We start from the raw sequence: 23,356 nt of genomic DNA, 5'->3' as shown, positions 1-23,356 counted from the left end.
CGATCGCAAAGTACAACATTGATGACTTGACTACACAACTCCTCATTGCGGCAGCACTATGAGCAGTACTTTTGAACAAAGAAAAGAAATCGCGCTGAAATTAAGAAATTTGTAGAACACTTAGCTCCGCCTTGTTGGTATGATGCTATAGCATTAACAGGTCTTTTCTGCGGCTTGGTGTCTTCTGCATATTTTGTATTCGAAATTTCAGGCTATTTCGCATGGTCTCATGACGTAACATTTAGCCCGGCGAGCAATGAGCACTCGACCGTATAACCAGCCAACAGCCACCCGCTAGTGCACCTCCCATCTCGGACATGTGACGGCGCTTGGTCATGTCACCAGGTATCGTAATCTAGTATCTTAACCCCGCTCAGCCACAGCGTTTAATGCCGGGATGCATGAGGCGTTTTCACGGCGTGAGGCCGGCGATTTTCACCCGATGGTGAGCGCCGGCACCAATGTGGACCTACCAGATAATTTTCGCACGTCGTCCGACGACGGTTGATGAGGCGGCGGCTGACGCGAGCGAATAGGTGCGCAGAAAGCCCGCTCTTTTCCGATATGACTGCTTGCGCACGTCGCCGTCGACGAGGCCGCCATGGCCGACGAGCACGTGGCGACTTGGGGGGCGGGCATGGAAACGTGACTGTCTTGAAGATAAACTATTCATCAAGCATAGCATGTCTTTTTTTTATGGGGACATGAATTACTGTCGTATGAAAATGGGCGCGCGCGTTTCCTCAAGGCCGGTGGAAGAAAACCACGCGCGCAAAAAGCCTGTGTTGTTTCGAGCATGTGGTTCTCGATATCTGGACATGTTCATGCGGAGTAATGTGATGAAAAAAAAATCCGAGGGATCTGGTTGCATGTTACATTCTCGAATTTCCTGTTTACATTATCCCTACGTCATAAGACAGGCCGGTGATCAGCCATGGAACTTAAAAGCTTCACATCCTGAGCCGGCCCTCGCCCTCCTAACCAAGCCAAACTTGCGACAAGCCAAGTGGTAGCTCCGCATTTTTGCGCCACTGCATGCAATGGACTCTACCCTGGCGCGCGCGCGCACACCCACACACTCAGCCCAACACACACACACACACATGCAGAAAAAGGCAGTGAACTAGGGCGCCAGACGGTCACGTGCATGCAGGTACAATTCCTATACAAGCGCATCCCGAAAATGGTTACACGTTTAAATGATATTATTCAATAATTTGTACGCTGAGCAACCTGTCACCATACTTGTGTATAAATGCAGGAAACACATGTTGTGTGCAAGCAGCCTAGGTAAAATGATCAGCGCCGTTCGTAAGTAGAAGGCAGCATATTTTCATTTTTGCGAAAGCATAGCAGCTCATAAGGAGGAAAATCAGGCGTTGTCTTCCCCAGAGGTTTGGCAAAACCACGTGACCTAATCAGAAAAAGAAAGAATAAGTTTCGTAAATAAAATACTTTCCGAAGTGGGTTCCGCACCCACGAAGGGAACCCGCCGCATTGGCTCAGTGGATAGGGCGCGATGTCAGTGCACGCTAAACATCCCCAGGTGGTCTAAATTATTCCAGAACCCTCCACTACGGCACCTTTTTCTTCTTTTTTTTTCACTCCCTCCATTTTCCCTTTACGGCGCGGTTCAGGTGTCAGCCGATATGAAAGACAGATACTGCGCCATTTCCTTTCTCAAAAAACCAATTTTCAATTTTTACTTTCAAGGTTAGTTTCTAAAATTGGTTTTGAGGAAAGGAAATGGCGCAGTAACTGTCTCACATATATCGGTGGACGCTCGAACCACGCCGTGAGAGGACTGACCTCTGGCCCACTTGAAGGTCAAAACCGTAAGCACCGCGAAATCGTTACGAGGTAGCATAGTGAAGCTTTCGCATCAAAAGTGAAGGAAAATAATGTTGCCGGCCGTGGCAATTGCTATCTAATATCTTAACCACCCGAGCTGCAGCCGGCGGAGGAGAAAGGGAAATGATATCGAGGAGAAATATAAAGGGGAGCGATAGCAAGGAAGCACAGGATCGAGTATTTGGGTGTGGCTCAATCCCCGGTCCGCTTTCGAAGGGGGATGCCATTCACATACCTGGCTTAATATCTCATATGAGCCCTTGAGGCTTGGGTGTTACGCATATTTTTGAAAGTATGGCGGAGTGCTTGGCGTAACGCACTCTGGCACAGGTCAGCCCGGTATTGCACTGCCTCCGGGATTGGCCCGTGGCCTACGGGCTATTGCGCGCGCTTTTCTTCTGTCTCTTTACTCCCATCTTTCACCTCCTACTATCAGCACGCAGGCAGCTGGGCGTGGCTCCGCATTGAGCCAGTAAGCAAGCCCGTGCTTTTCCTTTCGTCCTTCTGTCGACAACTCAACTCAACTCGAAAAAAGGAAGCACAGGGGCTCGAGCTGGGTTTGGGTATCGTCGCCTTCATCAACTTCCATTCGGGCGGCGTGAACTGATCAGCTTGGCTGGCCATTGCATTAGAGCAGCACGCCATCGCCGCAGCCGGACACCACGCTGCAAGCTTTCTACTTCACAGCTCGTCAGTAGACTTAATTGTTGTCCGTAATTTTTTTCCCCGTTGCGAAAAAACTTGACAATTATGGTGAGTCAGGTTATAACTGCAACCTCTTTCGAAAAAATAAAAACACTGACGTGTAAACAAATGCGCAACACAAGGTTCTTACTGATGCCTATACGGCCGCTAGTTCTGTTCTGTCACCAGTCATCAGATTTTCTGTGCAGCAAAACACCATTTACCATGAAGACACAGACCGTCCCACGGGGAGAAGTTGGGTGCAGCGCTAAAAAAATTCTATTCCACGCATTATGCTCTGGACTCACTGAGTGATAGCTGGGCCTTGGCACAATTCTGGAACGTTTAGCCATATCTTGTGTCATGTGCATATATACCGCCAGTAGTTTTTGACAAATGGCCCCTCAAAGTCTGACAAGAACGGGGCGTGTACACCGCTTCAACCCCAACCCGACTTCTTTCTTTTCTTGCACCGCAGTAAAGGAACAGACTAGGGGAGCCGCACAGTCAGCCCGTTTCGAACACGCTGGGTGGAAAAAAAAAACAGAAACGCGAAGGGTGCCCCCCTCCCGAGGAGCTTGGCTTGAGGGGAGGACACACAAAGCGGACAATGGGCGAAGCTTACTAGCGTCTCTCTCTCAAACCGGGAGGAAGAATGTAAGAGAAGGAGGAGGAGCTCAACTTCATGCGGCCCGTGGTGGCGGCGTTGTGAATTAGGAGCGGATGAACCAGAATCCTGGCCATGTTCCCAGATAAAGTGTTCGACTGTCTTACTTTAAAATAACATAAATGCATAATCTAAGCCATAATTTCTCTCCTTGCAATAAAATATATTCTGCTGTAAAACAAGCAAAATATCCAAATTTTAACTGCGCTCGAACCGTATGTGATGGCTTTTTCTTGCCACAGTAGGAGAACTGAAAAAAATGAAAGTTGAATCTTTATTTAGCCTGTTGCCATCATTTCTACTGCATGCAAGCGTAAACAAGTTTAGATTTTGCGTATATTGGCCAGTTTTAGCTATGCCAGCTCAAGAGAAGAAATCCGTCCTTCCTAGCAATATTCGGTAATGCGGAAAATTGCCAATAGTTTTTATTTTATCTTTTACTTATTGTTGCTTTATACAATGTTTATATCGTTACCCGCTGTCCACAGATACATTGTTGATAGTTTTATGAGGATGGAACTTTGAATATCCATCGGAACACTTCATTTTAAAAACTTACATAAAACTACTCAGTATTACAACCCTGAGACGAAAGCTTGATTGTAATCAGGCACGAATAGGGGGCATTGTTTGCAGGATTTCTTTTGCACAGGAAATTGGTTCGCTTAAAAGATGCTGCCCACTGACTACCTAGCTCTGAAGTGCGGAATGTTGAAAGATGATAGAGCACCTCAAGGAAACGTGTCGGCACATTCTTTCACTCACGCAATCACTCCTACCCCAATTCATCCCACAGCCATGAATTCGGTGCTGCGTGAGCAGTTGCTAGCATTCCGCTACTGCCGCGGAATGCATGATGTTACGGAGAATTGCACGAATAGCCAAGAAAAGATGTCGCTTCGCATATTTTAGTACAAACCTATGAACTTCGCTCGGAGGCGTCGGCTTCTGACCATGGGCAGGAATGACTACCACGCTCTGGAAGATCCCTTCTCGCCAGACCAACCGCGGCGCGCGCACACTGGAAGATTTCTAGAGCGTGGGTGCATTAGGTATTTCACTTTGTGCTCAAACCGCTTTTGGGACAAATTATTAAAAGATGGGAGGCGTCTATAAGTGAACACCGCTTAGCGTCGGCAGTTATCGCGTGACGTAGAAACATGGTATCCAGTTGCTTTGAAGAAAGCTCTACCGCACGACTCCCGGGGTCAGCGCTTCTGTCACCCAGCCTGCTGACGAGCAAGGGAGGGCGCGCTAGTTTTTGGGACGGCCACTTCCGTGATCCTCCAATCGTCGCAGTGCCCGGTAAACAATCTGCATTTCAGTGCGCAAGCACTCTTTAACACAGTTCCAACCAGGAGCCTTGTGTGAAGCCTCGGAGCAACTCGGGTAATCTCGGGCTAGTTCGGAGGAGCGTTGCGCAAACTGTAGCCATTGGGAGGGAGATGTTGAGGGTGACCTTGTCCAAACCTAGCATAGTTTCGCTGGCCACTGCACGAGAGCACTCTGCTATCGCCGCTGCCGATCACGCCTCGTGTTAAACTGCAGCACACACTTGAGGCAATGATGATGTCCTCATGGTTGTTGTTGTTGTTAGCCTTGTTAGCCTATCAACAGATGGCACGTACCCACACTGGGGGATCGGCCAAGAATCGGGTGGCTATTCACCTGTATTCAGGTAATTAAAGTGAAAAGCACGTGGGAAAGCAACACCGGAGGATTCTTCCTCATGAACAGAAAAGGGATAAAAGTTTTGACTTCAAAATTAGTAATAATAATAATAATAATATAATAAAGAGATGAACTGCATGCAACAGAATTATTAAGCCAAAATGTAATAATTGACAGGAAAGAAAATTTTGTAACCCTTAGCATTGCAGTCGGTGAGATTCTAGCAGGAAATTTAGATCAGCGGTACAAACAGATCTTTGGCTGAACCCAAGTGTGGTGTCGCCAAATGATAGCAAGAGCGGGCTGCTTAAACTAAGGCCGAGAGGCCGCAAGGGCTCCTCCAGCAACCTTCTTCTCAAAAGGTGTATCGGCGAAAATAGAGCAAAAAATGCTCAATAGATTCAAGCTCACGGCAAAATGCACAAATGGGGGAGAGCGCCAAACCCGACCTGTGTAAATAGAAATTTAGAGGAGGGATACGACATCGTAGCCTCGTCAGAGATACTTCAAGCTGCCGAGATCGACAAACTTGCCTGTTACAAGAATATCTGAGGTGCTGGTAATCCGCCGATGTTAAAAGTGTTGTGTCTTGCGTGCATAAAAACGCGTCGCCGAAACCTAGATGCTGTAATATAGGCTGTAGCCGAGATGATAGGCAATACGTGGCCGCTTAGGGAAGCTTTTGCGAGCGTATCAGCAATCTCATTAACTGTCACACTCCTGTGACCGAGAATCCATACTAAATGAACAAGACTCAAATGCGGAGGAAGCAAGGACAAGAATGTGTTGAAAATGTGTCCGCCAACATGCTCGGCGAGGGAAGAACACAGAGATAAAGAATCCGCAATTACTGCCACTCTGCTAATAGAGAGTGTAGCTTGCGTAAAGCAAGTACTACTGAGAGAAACTCTACTTGAAAAATAGGGACGAAATCTGAACGGCGCAATGAAAAGGAGCAGTCAAAATGTAAACAGAATATTCTAACACCAGCCTTTTAATTGCACTGCGATGCGTCGGTTGCTATTGCAATATTTGTAGGTAGGGTCTTTAGAAGATCGTCTATTAGACCATTTAGAATAAGGGCGGAAAAGTTTTGCATTTTGGGGGAAAATATCGTCGAAAACAACGTGCACAGCGGGCCCTCTGCATAGCGCAGGAAGGATGTCATAAATTTTCACCTCTAAAGGCTCAAGTAACCTTTGCACAAACACTACCTTGGGGTATGAAAATAAGACCAGACAGCACTAAAAAAGAAAGTCGGCTGGCAACAGAAAATGCTTTGTGAACGTTGGAAATGAAATTCGTAGATTCTTAGGTAAGTCTGCACAAATAAAAATTGATGTCGAAATAAGAGAGGGGGAATGCGGGCTTCAAGGTACAGCACATTGGTAGCTAAAAATTTTGGGAGGCCGAGGCACATCCTAAGTGGTTCTCTCTCCAAAAGAACGAGAGGACGAAGTTGGGATTTAGCCGAGACTGAAAACAACACAGATCCAAATTATAAAATTGGTCCGACATAATTTTGTAAATCATTAATAGCGCATCTCTTCGCATGCCTTACCAGTGACTACATAATCTACGTAACATGCCCACGGCATGAGCCCCTTTCACCGCGACATTTTCAATGTGGTGTCTCCAGGTGAGTTTCTCGTCATAAATGACCGCTAGGTATTTTAGGGATTGAACGTGTGGTATTGGTTGTAACTGGCGAGTGAGAGAGACCACTACAGGATTCTGTAGAGGGAAAATAAGGATGGCCCACTTGCTAACATTTAACTTCAGCTGTAAGCTGCTCAGCCAGCACTCTAGTATACTAAAATATGACTGCAACAGACCATACAGGGAATGTATATCCGGCGCAGCCTGAAAAAACGCAATGTCATGCGCATAGACGTAAGTGCGTACATAGCGATGGATAGGAATTCAGATCAACAGAATATTATAATAGAGCACAGGAGAGAGAACAGCACCTTGCGGTACACCTCGCGTTTGTCTGTACCTCTCTGAATGAACACCATTATGGACGCAAAAGAAATCCCTGTTATAAAGAAATGCATATACACGACCTGAGTATATTTTTGCTGTTCACGAAGGCAGACATCCGAATTAGTAACACCCTTTCTATTAATTTTACCACGTTTAATTTTGAAGTAATGGGCCTAATATTATCCAATTCGTAGCCTCCACCGTGATTTTTCAGCAGAGGAATCACCTAGGCCAGCTTCCACTAAGGAGTTGTCCAAGCGTTTTTGATAGAGTAGTTTATGAGGTGCAATAAGGAGTCGGGAGACTCCTCATAAAGAATCTTGAGCATCTTTCTAGTGACACCATCAGTCCCTGGAGCAGCCGCTGGTAATTTCTGTACAACTTGGAAAGCTGCGGTAGATTAACTTGTGAGGCATTATTATTTGGCACCACTGACGCGAACAACATTGGTCGCAAAGGCAATAGAGACGAGAACCCCATTTGCAGGGCCGTGGCAATTAATTCAACAAACTGTATAGCTTCTTTAGGTGACCTAACTACGGTTGCAAATTTTTAGAGGACATGAGCAGTCTTCTAGACCGTAGAAAGCCGAATAGTTCATGTCGGTTGCCCTCCTTTGAAAGATAATAGAAATGTTCTGAGTCATATTTTCCTTCGCACCAGAAACTATCCATTCAAAGGCGGCTGCAATAAATTCATATTCAATCCAGTTATTTGGGCATTGGTTATGAAGAAGCTTTTTTTATGAAGCCTTCCTCCGCCTGTAATTTCTTGCACAGTCCGCATTCCACCAGATTGAAGAATTTCATTTTGTTGGCCGCACCAGAAACTTCGACTGTTTACGGCGTTCTATAGCCAGACATATGCTTGTTGACTGGTAGACCTCGGCGATGTTAGACACTGACTCAAGAGCAGAGCGCAACGCCGTCTGAAATCTGTCATAATTTACTTGTGAACACAACTGAGAAGACGCCGGAGTTACACGACATACCATATCAAACTGAATATGTATATGGTCACTTGAGGTGCCGCAATGAACAGTCGACCGATCCGTTACGCCCATGCCAGGACTAGTGAACGTGAGATCTAAAACAGATTGAGTCTGTGCGCGAATGTAAGTGGACGATCTTGAATTTAAACTCATAAGGTTGTGATTAGAAACCCAGTTCCAAAGGCGCTTGCCGCATAGATTAGTCCTAAAACCTCACGACACATGGTGAGAATTGAAGTCGCCAGCCACGAGAACTGAGTTTTTACAATTAGCGAGTAACAAGTCCAGAGGTCTAATATCCTGTACTCCAGAGGGGAAAAGGGGAAATTATAATTGTTTATGGAAAATGAAGAGCACCGAAAAAGTGCAAACTCTAATGCTAAATCTCAAAGTCAGGAGACATTTCTTGAAAAGATACCTTAGCCCTGTGGCGAAATCTTGAAGAGATTAAAGTTAGTAAACCTCCTGATTTTGACTGGCGATGTAGGCGAAATTAACGATGATTTTTAAAATGAAAATGTTTGTCGGTTGAAAGCCAGGTTTCTTGCAGAATTGAAGTCTGGATTAAGCTGGGTTGAAATGCAGAGTAAATCTGTGGCAGCTGAAAGAATAGAGCGACAGTTCCACTGTAGAACTCGCAACAACGCTGTGGTTACGAAAGCCTAGCAGCAGCAACGGCCTGCTCCAAATGGTATCCTTGGGCTAGGTGCAAAGCTGTTGCTTCTTAGATTTGGGCTGGGCACGTGGAGAAGATGACGAATGAGACATGGGAGACCCGCTGCGCTTCAGAATCCGCGCATCAGGCTCCATCATCTCGAAATCATAGATGATACCATCAGCACTCGAAGTACCCGAGGTAAGTACCGTGGAAGGGGCTGTAGTACGTTCCTGGGGCTGAGATGCTCAGGAATTGTAGACCGGGTAAGATTAGAGGGAATTGCTGTCGAGAGAGTGGCCTTAACCGGCCTAAACGGAATGTGTAAGGTGAATCGCTAGAACATTTGTAAGGCACTCCGATAATCTTGCTACAACCTTTTCTACCATTTTAGGCATTGAAGCCTCTACTGCAGCCGCTATTGCCTGGGACAGCGTTCCTGGGACAGCGTCGAGTCTAACATGACTCATTGACGAGCAGTCACACCTGCCTAACCGTGGGCATGTTTTTTCCACCCTGTAATAGCGTCACGGCGCGAACAGCGTTTCTGTCAATTATCTCTAGAATTTGAATTCCCTGCTTTCGGGAGGGACAATTTCAGTACATTGCAGAGTGGACCCCGGCGGAAAGGCAACACTTCTCGTTGCATGACCATCCCCACAGTTGCAACACTGCTAGTTGGATTTGCAATCGCCGGCGCTATGGCCATAGCGCCAGCGGTTGTTGCACTGCAGAAGCCTAGATGACAAAGGGTGTACCTGAAAAATTAGAGTCCATGCCGTGATTTCAGAGGGGCAGGAAGTTCCGACAAAGGTGGCAATCACAGATATAGCAGGCAGCCTCATGTTGTTACATCCCGGCTACAGCGGTGCAGAGCAACAACACCTGCTGCAGACAGAACCTGAATAGTCTCTGCTGGAGACAGGGAAGAGCCCACGCCTCGAACGATACCTTTCGAACAAGCGAGATGTGAAGGGATAAATGAACTTACCCGAAGCGAGGCAAAGGACGAGGCCTTAGTAAATCTGACACAGTCCAGGTCTCGCGATCTACATAGAATCCCGCCGCGTCCAAACTGGCGTACCTCTGAGATTGACTCATAATGAGAAGTGGCTGACTGGAGAGCAGCCCCAACAGCTCCAGGGTTGGTCATCATGATTGCACCGCCATCCTGAAGCACCAGCGCAACAAGGATACTGCCGACGCCACTGCGCAAAAAAGCTTCCAAAGGCCGGAGGTCAGGGGATAGAGAAGCCGACCAGGTTGAGCTGGGTAGACATAGCCCGGGCTTACTGCCCTACCGCGTGCTCAAAGCCCACAAAACGAGAAGCCACTCGAAACTTAGCCGATCGTTCCCAGCAGAGCAGACAGCCAGACGTTCCTACAGGCGCCCTTTCTTCTCAGGCTTAATAAGTGTGCATTGCCCATCTTCATCTTCATCAACTTCTTTCTGCAGGGGGAACAAGGAGCTTATTTTAAACTCGATATGGGAATAACCTGAGTTTAATATCTTCGCCAGACTTGCCAACAACCAAGCGTTCAGCCAACTAGTCTAAAGGCATGCTTTGCACGTCTACTCGGTTTAACTTTATTAAAACCCAACCACTTTATTTTGCGTTTCACCCTGCCTTGGGTTAACTTGTATCTCTTTACGCATCGTAGCCTCTAACAAGTGTTTCTTTCCATGGGTCTCTATGTACGAAATGTATTTGCTCTGTGTATCGTCCATGTGCCTATGAATTTTGTTGTTCTTTGTAATCCTTACTTCGACCTTTTCTTTGCCTTGCCCCCGGCGAAAGCTTGACATTACACGACAGCTGAGTTCCTGATGAGCTTTTTACGATACATCCAGAAGTTCAGTAGAACACACAAACAGCTTCCAAACTGTTCAAGAGTGTCTAAGTACGCACACCATCAGTATGTTCATGTGGTGCCTTCTGGAGAGCGTTAAAAACATCTGGTGTATTTTAAGCGCAGAGAAAGGAGAGTCATGTTTTTACGAAGGTATCGCAAACAAGTGACAAATCCAGACAGACGTTCCAAGATGACGCTCTCAATGGCTCAGTTAGGCCCTCAGCTGAAATATACATTACCTGAATAATTCCAAGGAGGTGATTGACTCGGGCCTTCAAACCGGTCTAAAAGCACTGAACTTGTGAAATGGGTGTGCATAAAAATTAAGACATCCCTGAAAGTGCTGAGAGAGAAAAAGAGTGGGCTTCTGAGCCGCAAACAGAGAAAGGCAAACGAAACGAGAAGCAGAGAAAATGGAGTTGGATCGAAAAGAATTTCAAAGAGAGCGCGCGATTATTCTTACGACGTTTGCTGCTCTTCGAGGTGTGTGAAATAAAACCAAGCCTCCGGAGTTCCCCTTGGTTAGACTCAGAGAAATAATATATAACACTGGTTAATAAATACACAGAACTTTGTAGCTAGCCTCATTGTGCAGTTTAATTTTTGGAAGAGCGCTTGCAAGCCTGAAATTCGATTGTGCGATAGGCAGAAATAGCAAAAAGTAAAGGACAAAATGCAGCTGATCTTTGTCACGAATCTTAAAGGTAGACGCTATATAACTTGCAAATCAAGGGGTCCCGCCTGAATTTACATTATTTTGCTTTTAGTCTCGAAACGAAAAAAGGAAGTTCGAGCTATAGTGAACAAAAGTCAGAGCCGTACAGGTGATTGAGGTGTAGGGATGATCCAGAGACCGGACAGCTGCTAGGTAAAAGCGAGTGCAAAAGCTTCAAAGTTACATCGCTACATCGGTGGAAAGTACTGCGATTGAGAAATGACATATGGATTCAAATGGGTTTGCTGGCAAAGTAGAGATTCTCAACACTAAGGAAAGCATTGTGGATAAAACACGAGGTTCGGAATGAGCTTGCTGGGAATGTCGAAATTTTTTTGTTGTTTATGAAGTCAGAAATTTTTCTCCATTAAGGCAATCGTGAGTGTAGGCGAAGAAGTGGAGCAGCCGAGGGAAAAAACTTTCTACTCCTGATCTCAAATTATAGAGTTCGCGGATGAAATTCGCGGAGAATAAATGAGTAGAAGTGTGTAAGGCTAGCCTTAAACGAATCTTGACTCGTTCCTTAAGGATTGAGCACTTGGCAAGTTTTGAAAAAGGGAGAAAAAAGAAGTGAATCGAAGCAATGAGAAGTAGAGCTGAAGAAAAACGAAAATCTACTGAACTAGAAAGTTCATCAGGATAGAGCGACTATGGGGGTTCCCCTGAAATAAAGCCAGGCTTGGGTGGAAAAGACGTGAATCAAGACAGGAAAATAAAAGAAGGCAGCTACAAAAAAATCAGGCGACTGGGTAGAGAGCTGGGGCTAAAATAAATGTTTTTCCCGGACCTGGCGTCCTACAAAATTTGTCCCGATAGTACGTACAATCAAGGTAGCAGGCGGCATTGTTCGGGACGGCACCTGCATGATCCTTCGGCAGTCGGTGTGAGGCGGCGCCGGGTGAAAAATTTGAGTCTCTATTTTGTCGGTCAAATGCATTAGTGCACTGCTGTAAGGTCTTAGTCCGTTATTGCGGCCTCTCCCAAGCTTCTCTCTCTTAATGTGTCCTTATATGTTAAAGTATTTGCTGTTTATCGACTCACTACTAAACCACTAGTTGCTCTGCAAAACCATTGACTCCGATTTATTGTTTGCCTTGCCACCGTCGAAAGCTGGACACCGAACGGCAACTACCGTTTCTCAAGGATAGCTGAATTCATTTTTAAAAGACAACTTTCCAAACTTTTCACTTTGGCACCAAGTAGCAGTCATACATTTCGAGCTTGCGGTTAGGAAGTACACCATGTCTTGTTAGAATTGCGAAAAGAATATTAATAAATTGTGGCGGTTAAGCCCGCGTTTTTTAAACTGAGCCTCTTTGAAACGCTCGCTACAACACCCTTAAATTTACATTACTCTTTTGGGCACAATTCACGTGATGTTAACTCTACGGCCTCCTCAGGACAACTGGGTGGCGGCGAGCCCTCTAGCTCGGTGGGAAAATGATGGTTACATGACAGGTGAGCACCGGATTGGAGTAACCAAGCGGGTGTTCCAACGCGCCAAACAAACGCGATCTTTGAAACACGTATACGACCGCCAAAATGTTTTTAGCGAAAATGCATAAGGAAATCGGGCTTTTTAATACCAAAAGTTGACCTAGCTACTACTGGTTGCCAACTAGAAATTAGTGATCGCTACCAGGCAGCTACTTTTATTAGCTTAGAAGTTAAGTATTCAAAATTACTTAACTTGCGAACTAGTTAGATTCAGCTTTTTTTTCACATCCGCAAACACTTCGATCACAGTGAAGCAGAAGCCGTCAACTAGCCTAACATTATTAAAGTGTAAGCCTTGCTTGCCCTATTCAGCGGAAGCCGTGTGTGTGTGTGTGTGTGTGTGTGTGTGTGTGTGTGTGCGTGCGCGTGCGCGTACGCACACACACACACACACACACACACACACACACACACACACACACACACACACACACACACACACACACACACACACACACACACACACACACACACACACACACACACACACACACACACACACACACACACACACACACACACACACACACACACACACACACACACACACACACACACACACACACACACACACACACACACACACACACACACACACACACACACACACACACACACACACACACACACACACACACACACACACACACACACACACACACACACACACACACACACACACACACACACACACACACACACACACACACACACACACACACACACACACACACACACACACACACACACACACACACACACACACACACACACACACACACACACACACACACACACACACACACACACACACACACACACACACACACACACACACACACACACACACACACACACACACACACACACACACACACACACACACACACACACACACACACACACACACACACACACATACACACACACACACACACACACACACACACACACACACACACACACACACACACACACACACACACACACACACACACACACACACACACACACACACACACACACACACACACACACACACACACACGGCCAATCACGCATGCGGCCAATCATGCGGCTAATCGGCCAATCACGCATGCGCGATTAGTGGCACGAGGTTGCTCGGGACAACCTAGGTCGCACCGGTGGTAGCTCCGGCCATCCCAGGGCAACGGCGTACCGCTTAACCGCTGCACCACGCGCCAGGAGTGGTGTGATGACTCCCAGGGACCTATGAATGTCAAGTAGAGAAAGGCCAATTCTTCATATGTGGGCATTATTCCATTACCCTTAACATGATACCCTCAGGGTGGAGTGCGGGTTGTGGTATGGCGGCGACTGCCTTCATGAAGTTTACCTGCAGATCACAAGGGCTGCGGAGTCTTGGCGTAGAGCCATGCAGAGGTAGAAATGTGAGCTGCGTGGCTCAGGGTTACATAACGTAGCAGTGGGCGGTGACTGCATTCAAGAAGTTTGCGGGTGGGCTTACGCCTTCTTAGGCGTAAGCGGTCTTTAGCGTCTCAGCCGCGCTGTTTCTTTAACTAGCCAATTCCCTTGAGGCTGGGCGGGAATAATAATAATAATAATTGGTTTTTTTTGGGGAAAGAAAATGGCGCAGTATCTGTCTCATATATCGTTGGACACCTGAACCGCGCCGTAAGGGAAGGGATAAAGGAGGGAGTGAAAGAAGAAAGGATAATAGGTTCCGTAGTGGAGGGCTCCGGAATAATTTCGACCACCTGGGGATCTTTAACGTGCACTGACATCGCACAGCACACGGGCGCCTTAGCGTTTTGCCTCCATAAAAACGCAGCCGCCGCGGTCGGGTTCGAACCCGGGAACTCCGAATCAGTAGTCGAGCGCCCTAACCACTGAGCCACCGCGACGGGGCGGTGGGAAAACTAGAATGTAATTTTTAATGATGTCCGTAAAGGACAACTCCTGCAGTTTTTTGAACATCTTGACTTGATGATCACATCATATTCCTTAGACGTATCGTTCTCTGCTGCAAAAAGCATTTTTTAAAATACTAAATAGGACCATTTTGAAACAGCACACACCTCGAAACCAACACCGAAACGGAGTTTTCACCGATGTACGACGTCATGACATGCCGGCTTATGACGTAATGAATACTGTCCGAAAACTTAGCGTGTTCGCGTTCATTGAATAAACTAGCGACTGTAAGCGACAGATTGGGTTCGTATATTTGTTGAGTGACCAGAAAAAGCACGAGATTTTTGTCCTTCAGCAAACGCAGGACGAACATCAAAGAGCGTGACAAAATATATCGTCGGGCACGCAAGCTTGCTTCCAGAATCGCGCTGACTGAGGCCACGACATGAAAATTTTCGATTGATTTGCACTGCAACAAAGAAAGACGTCACCAAGCTGCACGGTTTGGCACAAATCATCAAGAACTGCTAAAAAACGCCCTTAAAGTTTCACAAGAACTCGTGGAAGTACGATTATTCGTGGGTTGCTAAAGGTCGGCCTTTAGGGTACGGCGCGATAGTTTTAATTGCTTCCTTCAGTGATCGGGAGACCACTGCAAATCCCTTCGGAGACACAAACACTTAACGGCGAGGGCCCTTGCGTTAGCAAGCGTCGCTGGCCTACTCAGGCCTCGCAGGCCACATGTCGCGCGCCATCTCTTGGCCCAATGGCGCTGCGCTGTAAGGCTTAGTTCTGTCAGCCGACGCTGGCCGACCCCATTGCTCCAATCAGTTGGGTACAACTTCCACGCCAGCGGAGTTCACCATTCTGGGATTTTAGCCTCACGACAAACGCACGGCCAACGCCCAAGACGCAGGATTGTCTGCATAATGAGGCCCTTAAAGTTCTCACTTTATCAAAACGCCGGAGTTCCCTTTAAGGAAAAATTTCTTACTACTCGCTAGGTGCAGATCTAAACCTATGGGATTGGTCGGGTAAGCAGGAGTGGGGTGCTGTTCATTTTCAAAATTACCTAGATATAATCTACATTCTTTGCTAAAACGGCTTTGACCACAAATCTGGAGGACAGTTTGTTTACTCGCAGCCCACCTGCGTGGCTTGAGGCGGAAAATTACCGCCTGTATTGCCTTGTCACAAAATTTACCGCTTCATTTAACACAAGAGTACTCAGTCTTTCGTGGTGGCAGTGTTCGTTTCTTTTATTTGTGTTTTAGTCTTCTGCTGCGCCGGCATGTTTTTAAGAAGGTGACCTCGACTGCGCTGTTTTTTCAAGGTGAATCGGGAGTGTTCATTACCTCAAATGAAGAACGCAATTCTTCCGACTACACGATATGGTGTCCCTATGAGCGTTGAGAAAGCGAGAGGGGCAAAATGTTTACGTGAGTGCCCAAAAGCGAATCTTCACCATATTAGAGCTAAATGGAGCTGTTCCGAAAGGTCTGACTCCTACCAACAGGCCCATGAACTAGCATGACAGATATCCGAGAGGATGTTGTGAGCATTCAGCATTGCCCAGTATTACCCAGGAAGCTGAAAATTTTAATGTGTACTTGACTATTTTTTTGTACTTATTGCTGCAAAAACCAACTACCAATGATTTAAACTTAATTTTTTATCTAGCTCCAATATGAACATACCATCATCTCTCTATACATTCAGTGCGGACGACCAAAGGGCCCCAAATGGACATAATAGAGTTCCTGTTTCGCCAACGGAAAGATAAAAATCACACCCATAATGAAATGTCTCTAACTTTGAATGACAGCAGCCCTTAATACCTAGGAGTCAAATATTGGGCTGTATATTTTAAAATTGGTAATTTCGGTCTTGAAGGCAAGAAACCCAATTCAGGACCTGTTTCCGTCTTGCCTGCAAATTTGAAAGCCATTCACGACATGACAATGAATACATAGCAAAAGTATTGCCACTTATCCTAGGATATCATTTGAGAGAGTTGGTGCCATTATTCACAACGACTTAGCAATGAGGAAGCTTACAACCTTGTGGTTTTGGAACCTTTCTACAGCTAAAGACAAAAGAAAACGTGTGAATACATAAGTGGCTGTTTTAAAACATTTTCTAAGAAACGATTCAGATTTTCTAGACGAACTGGTAACTACTGGCTATGAGATATTGATCTGGGGTTATGATGCGCTGACATAAGGAGAGTCTAAGGAATCAAAGTACAATGCTTACACGAGAACAAAGAAGTGGGGTGTGCAAAGATTAGCGCTGAAGCGAACCGCAGCCATATTTTGCGTAAAGTAGGAAATTCTGCTTTTGGACTAGCTCCCAAGGGTTCAACCATCAATGAATCATATTAGGGCTTATATTGGCAATGCTGAGGCGGAGTATTAAGAAAAAACGTCCAGGGAATCTCTCCAAAGGTGTCCTGTCACATAAAAATTCCCCGTCACAGGTGCCAGTATTGGCAGTCGCCTGCCTAGGCTTTCACCTGATGCCCGGTCAACCTTAATCGCGCGACCTCGCTCCGTTGGAATACCTTCGGTTCCCAAATCTCAAAAAGCAGCTAAACGGACAAAGCTTTGGGAGAGTTTTCCTGGCAAATAATGTTGCAGATGAGTAGTTCGACCAGCAGTCGCAAGGAACATATTTGTAGTGACTTAAAACGCTGCAGCTTAGACGTTGCAAGTGCATTGACATCATGGGAGAAAGTTTACAACAGAGGGGAGTTGCTCCCTCGCTTATTTTTTTCTGAGTAAGGCTTAGTACTTATCAGCAATCCTTCGTATTCAAGTAATCCAGACGGACAGGAATGGTTCAAGTAAACTGACATGGCATAAAAATAAGTATTGAGGCCACACCACTTCTCAGTGTTAGTCGGACATGAATGATTGAAGTAAACTGACATGGCATAAAAGTAAGTATTGAAGCCATACCGCTTTGCAGTGTTCCCGCCCCCTTCCAAAGAAATTGAAAGAAAATGTATGTGAGGTCAGATTTACAGCCTCTGAACTCCAAGAAGCTGCGTGAGCTCCGCTTTATAAGTGAAGATTTCCAGTCGGCGAGCGTTGTAGGAAAATTTTACAAGCGCGCATTGTGGTCTTTCATTGTTTATTTTCCTCATAAAATGCGTGCCGCTTAGAAGCGTACCGAAATCGGCTCGGCTCAATTCACTTCGATTTCTTGAGCATGAGTATTTCATCTCAATTGATCCTGGCAACAAATTCAAATTGGCATGAATACGGTTCGTCTTCTTTGGAGATAGTTTGCCATTTAATTTATTCAAGTCAGGTGTGAGCAGAAATACTTTTGCTGTATGCATGCGCCGACGTGAACATTTTGACAGAAAGATGTCTGCTTAGAAGTTTAAATCGGAAAAACGTAGCACTCCCACAAAAACTCTCACAGGGAAAGCCACAATGGTTTGAAATGGCTCTCCACGTTCTTCAGTGGTGAGAATATGGGAAAAATGGCGCGATTTATAGCCAAGACGACCTCCTCATCTCGATATCAGCGCAAGAAGGAGGAAGAACGCTTCCTGGCTGATATGCTCAGCAACGGCTACACTAAAAGCTTCATCCGACAATTGGCCCGACACTAAACAATGTGAAAGGACAAGAGGATATTAAGATCGGCAAAATAACCCCCATTAAAATCTCATTAGGGTGAAGGCATGAGTGGACTTCAAGTGCGCCTATTTCAAAACCATGAAATTCAGGTGTGTCAAAAGCCCTCGTAAACCCTTGCCTGCTCCTTGTAAGCACCAAAAGACGCCCTCCAAGTGAAAGGAGCGCCGCACGACAACTCTAAATGCTTATGTACGTGTCAGGAATGTAACATCAACCTTCATGTAAAATTCAGCTGAACAGACCGCGCCAAGGTATCCCTTAAAGTTTTTAAAATAAAAATCTCTAAAGCTTTGCTGCAAACGTCGGCACGTCTTGACTTTTGCGACATTCGGCTTCAATGCACGGCCATGGTTTCATCCTCGCCACCTCGCTAATACCCATTGTTCTCAGGAGACTCCCACTTGCACCTGCTCAAGCAACTATCACTACTACACCGCTTGTGATAGAACTGTGGCTCCAAACGTCATGAAAGTTTCAGAACACGTTTTCGTCCGATCTTTTCTCTAAACCGCCACCGAAACATCGGGCTTTTCCTCAAGGCACTTTGGTTGGAGTACAGAGTCGATCACACTTGTCTAGAGTGCTCGAAAGGTGCATTCGGGGGAAATAAAGCGGATATCTAAAGCAGGTATTGACTTTCACTGATAATGGTTGCGCTCGAGAGCAGCAGAATAGACACGTGAACTGCACAGGTATCACCGCCTTACCGCTAGCAAAGTAGCTGCGAAAATATATCAATTCATTTGCTCCGCATGACACACCGCCCGAGTGCTTTAGACAAGTGTGATCGACTCTGTACTTGCTGTTTCAATTGTAAAGATGTTTCTTTTTACCTATACTGCTCTTAAAGACTAGCGCGGAGACGAGGTTCTTGTAGGGCAGCCTTTCTTAGAGGCGATTCAACAGTACCAAGCTCTGAACACGAAGCAAAGATTGCAAATGCACAAGCTCTGATTTCTGAGTTTTTATGAGAATCAAAGTCAATTACAGGGCTAACCGTTTCCAGCTACTCACCGCTTATGGTTTGTCATTCTTTCTGTCCTGTTACTCGGTGGTCCTATAGGATGAGCTGTGTTTGACGAACTAGCTCGCATCAGTACGATGGCGTGCTAGAAGACTAACACGTCCTCAGGACTTCTCAGCGAGAATAATAGTGGGCAAGGGCGGGGCTGGCAATACACATTACAGATAAACAGTGATGTCATGATGCATTAGAAAGAATTCCAAACCAAAGATAAATAAAGGGGGAGACTGGAGCAGCAGTCTCAGTTGGGGAGATAAGATAAGAATATATGCATGGATAGCGCAGTCGCGGATTGCGCAGGATGCGTGATAATGCAGATGAACAGTAGAGGACATTACAAGGTTTGATAATAATGTCAACGTTGCTAACTTCACCACTGTCTTGATTCCACATATAGAAAGCACCTCCTATGCATCCCAATTGAACATTCATATTATTTGCTTGAAGTGAACTTTATACAAAACAATCCAGCAAGATTACTTCCAACTCATAAGTATTTCCACTATTGTAAAGGCTTCAATTATTTTCCACTCTTCAAACCAAAAAATGTGAATAAATTGGCATCGTACGGGTTGGATGCATCTGTAATGAGCTTGCATGAGGCTTTGCACGTTGCCTGCCCTGCAGTAGAAGCAGAGAAAATAAATAAATGAGCTCCCGAGAGAATAAATCGAAATCCGGATACAGCTCATTTATGCGCCTCAGTTCGTGAAAGGCAGCCGGCATTTCTGCCCAGAATGCTTTATGCAAGAGAAATGTTGCGTTAAAATTGGTGCATAGTCGACGCGCATTTAAGAGTCAAAAATACGCACTTCTACTGTTCGATCAACTTTGGAAATGTCAAAATATGCAGTAAATGACCAGAAATGTACCGCTCGTCTATTTCATTTCTAACAACCGAGGATCAGTTCGTGATACCCTGATCAAAACGAGCTGGTAATTTCGAAGCTCTTTCACGCGCTGTGGTCAATGAGGTGGCATCAATTTTACAGCATGAGAGCTCCCTTTTGTAACATTACGTTTGTTAATACCATCTTTTGCCTCATTTTTACTGGCTGCTGACTCCTGTATAGTAACAATAGACATACGCCCGTTGAGGCACTGCCCATCGGCACAATTCTGACCATAAGTTAAAGAATTAAGCACAGAAAAAAACTGACGACAGAAAGGTTTGGTTTGGTTTATGGGGGCATAACGTCCCAAAGCGGGTCAGGCTGTGAATGACGCCGTAGTGAAGGGCTCCGGAAATTTCGACCACCTGGGGTTCTTTAACGTGCGCTGACATCACACAGCACACGGGCCTCTAGAATTTCGCCTCCATCGAAATTCGACACCGCGGCCGGGATCGAACCCGCGACTTTCGGGCCAGCAGCCAATCGCCATAACCACTCAGACACCGCGGCGGCTGACGACAGAAAGGAGCTTCTGAGAGTATTACTTCATACTTGTTGCGATGGTTCCTTGCGATAAAATGTTGTAGGGGCGTGGAAAATTGGCGCTGCTCATAAGTCGCTTTAAGCGCTTGCAAATCAGGTGAGTTGGCATTCTATTTGCGTAATCTTAATCTTAATAATAGAGATATAATTGGTTTTTAAGAAAAAGAAATGGCGCAGTATATGTCTCATATATCGTTGGACACCTGAACCGCGCCGAAAAGGAAGAGATAAAAAAGGAAATGAAAGAAGAAAGGAAGAAAGAGCTGCCGTACTGGAGAGCTCCGGAATAGTTTCGACCACATGAGGATCTTTAGCGTACACTGACATCGCACAGAACATAACCGCCTTAGCGTTTTGCCTCCATAAAAACGCAGCCTCCGCGGTCTTGTTCGAATCCGGGAACTGCGGATCAGTAGCCAAGCGCCCTAATCTGTATTTTAAGAAAGCCAAGCAAGCATGCTATTTAGATAAAGCCGTTTTCAATACACAATCTTCTCAAATCTTTCCCCTAGGAGGAGCGAAGTGTGTAGCGTGTTTTCTTCCTCAATATCCGTATTTAAGAGCGGTAAGAAGGGACCTCGAGCATGGCACGTTAAAAGTAGCTGGCTTCGACATAACACAGCCTGCTTGATTGCATTATATAATTCTGTATCGGATGAGTGGCAGGCGACTTCATCATGTTACTATCAATCTATATGACTATGTACAGTCATGAAATTTTTTTGAGTGAACACGGCAGCGAGTGCCCGATAGCCTCGAACCCTAATCGTGGCGACACGCGGCGGCCGCTGTCCTTAGGATTAACCAGGCAAGGAGGCATAACCCTTACCACCACGTTGCGGAAAGCTGCTGCCACGTACCACCGCAAGAACGGCTCGAGGCTATCGGGCTCTCGCTGCCGTGTTCACTCTCATAAATTCCATCACGGTACAGTCACGGTCAAGATGAAGCAGACTACTCTTCATCGGGCAAACCTCTTTTCACAGCATACCAATGGAAGAATAATGCCTGTCTGATAGCTATGCAAAGTAAAAGCCTTTTACACCAATCCGAATAAAGGACAGAAATTTTTGCTATCCAATTGCGCAGTCCGAGAAAAGAGTTTCAGAAGCTTCCTCTCTACACTAATTCTCTCCGCGAACATACACTCAATCACTTTCTCCTTCTAAGCCATTGGTAGATTAGGCTTCAAAAGGCAACTTGAAAGCTATATTGCAAGTGTACAGGCTTGCGTTGTCAATGATTGCACCAGGCAAAAAACAGAAGTGTGCTTTGGTTATTTGGCCACACGCGCTTTCATGACCTTTGACCTTTCATATTTGCAAAACATGTTACCGTCATCAAAGAAACTCCTTCAATTAAGCTCAATGCACATTATTACGTTTTATTAACCTTGACTGAGAAAGATGCACCAAATTGTGGAAACAGCTGTAGCTGCTAATGCTAGTGGCATACAATTTTGTTGGCAAGTGCTTATAATTACGAATTGATATCGAAGTATCTGTCCATTGATGTGTATTAGAGAGCGGTTCTCTTAGTCAATAGCTTATTCACTCTACAAAATCGGTAGTCTGCACAAGTCGAACGGTGCATTCCACAAAAATATAGAGCCCTGCAGGCATACATTGCGCCCACAGGAGGAGTTAACTTTAAACTGAAGGGCAATCCCTCTAAGCAGCCGACAAGGTTAACGAAGACTAATGTCCTTTTTTTTTATTTCACAGTACTTCTAGAAGAATATCCGGCAAGTGTGAGCTTTTTAGATCGAACTAGTCAAAGGAAGCAAAGTGCACCAAACTTAAATATTCGCTGTTAGAATTCCCGCACCTCATCACAGTTATCCAAACACTGTATTTTTCAATGGTTACAGATTTCTGCCTACATTAGCAAGACATTGCAGTCTTTTCTTCTATCATATAAGTGATATATATTCGTTACTTGAACGTACGCGTTTAATCTGCGGGCTGAATACGCAACACTTACTCCACAAAAACGGCGAAGAGGAGAAGAAAACCGTCAACGAGTGCAACAGAGATCATTTTTCTAAAACACCCAAAGCGTGGACTCACAAAACCTAGGCGACGACTTCTGTTAGGTCTGCTCATTTTGAGGCCTCTAGAAGGCGTTACGAGTGGAGAGCAACACAATACGCAATTAGCATAATTAAGCTCATCACTCATGAAGCGGCGCTATTTTCCGGACATGCTAAGACGTCACCATGCTCATTAGGCATTCATGAATACTAAGAGCGGCGACATCGTAACAGAGAGGAATAGTAGAAAGAAATGAGAAAACAAATTCACAATTTCGCTCTCCAGCATCGAATAACGAAACATTGCTGATTTGTATTCAGTAACTTGCATGCATTTCTGCCCTTTAGTATAATTAGAGCGAGCAAGTTTTCGAAACTAAGAAGCGAGAGCGGGCGCCAGACTACGCATTGTGGTCTTCCTTAAATTTATGCTATAAATTATGAAGCGACATGCAAAGCGGTAAATTTTCCTGCGCTCAGCAGGTTTTCCAACAGCTGTCACAAAAATGAAAAAAATCACGCTCTCACAGTTGTCACGAAAAGGAAAAAAATGTACAACGTATGTTCTTTTTTTATTTCAGCCGTGCATTCAGCTACGAATTCCTCACTTCTTGTAAGCGCGTCGTTGTTTTCCTACTGTGTGGAGTTTCTGAAAATTCTAGTTAACTTGACGTTCGATCTTTAGGAAAGATATGGAGGCTATTTTTCTACTTATTTCCAAGCGCCTTCGGCCGAACACTTAAA

At 45.5% G+C, this 23,356-nt stretch overlaps 1 long non-coding RNA gene across 1 annotated transcript in view; it reads right to left on the bottom strand.

Annotated features, from left to right (window-relative positions):
• The window catches only part of LOC144100569 (uncharacterized), a 46,560-nt gene extending 23,868 nt beyond the window's left edge, over positions 1 to 22,692 (bottom strand). Inside the window, exons 1-2 of the long non-coding RNA XR_013307735.1 lie at positions 22,564 to 22,692; positions 19,714 to 19,765 (exon numbers count right to left, since the gene is read on the bottom strand). This is a non-coding gene — a long non-coding RNA (uncharacterized LOC144100569). The remainder of the gene's footprint in view (positions 1 to 19,713; positions 19,766 to 22,563) is intronic.
• Between the last annotated feature and the right edge of the window lie 664 nt (positions 22,693 to 23,356).

This window comes from Amblyomma americanum, chromosome 8 (genome assembly GCF_052857255.1).
Source record: "Amblyomma americanum isolate KBUSLIRL-KWMA chromosome 8, ASM5285725v1, whole genome shotgun sequence".
In the NCBI taxonomy this organism is placed as follows: domain Eukaryota; kingdom Metazoa; phylum Arthropoda; class Arachnida; order Ixodida; family Ixodidae; genus Amblyomma; species Amblyomma americanum.
Note: the sequence above shows the minus strand (reverse complement) of the source record. Positions and strands in the feature narration are given on the sequence as shown.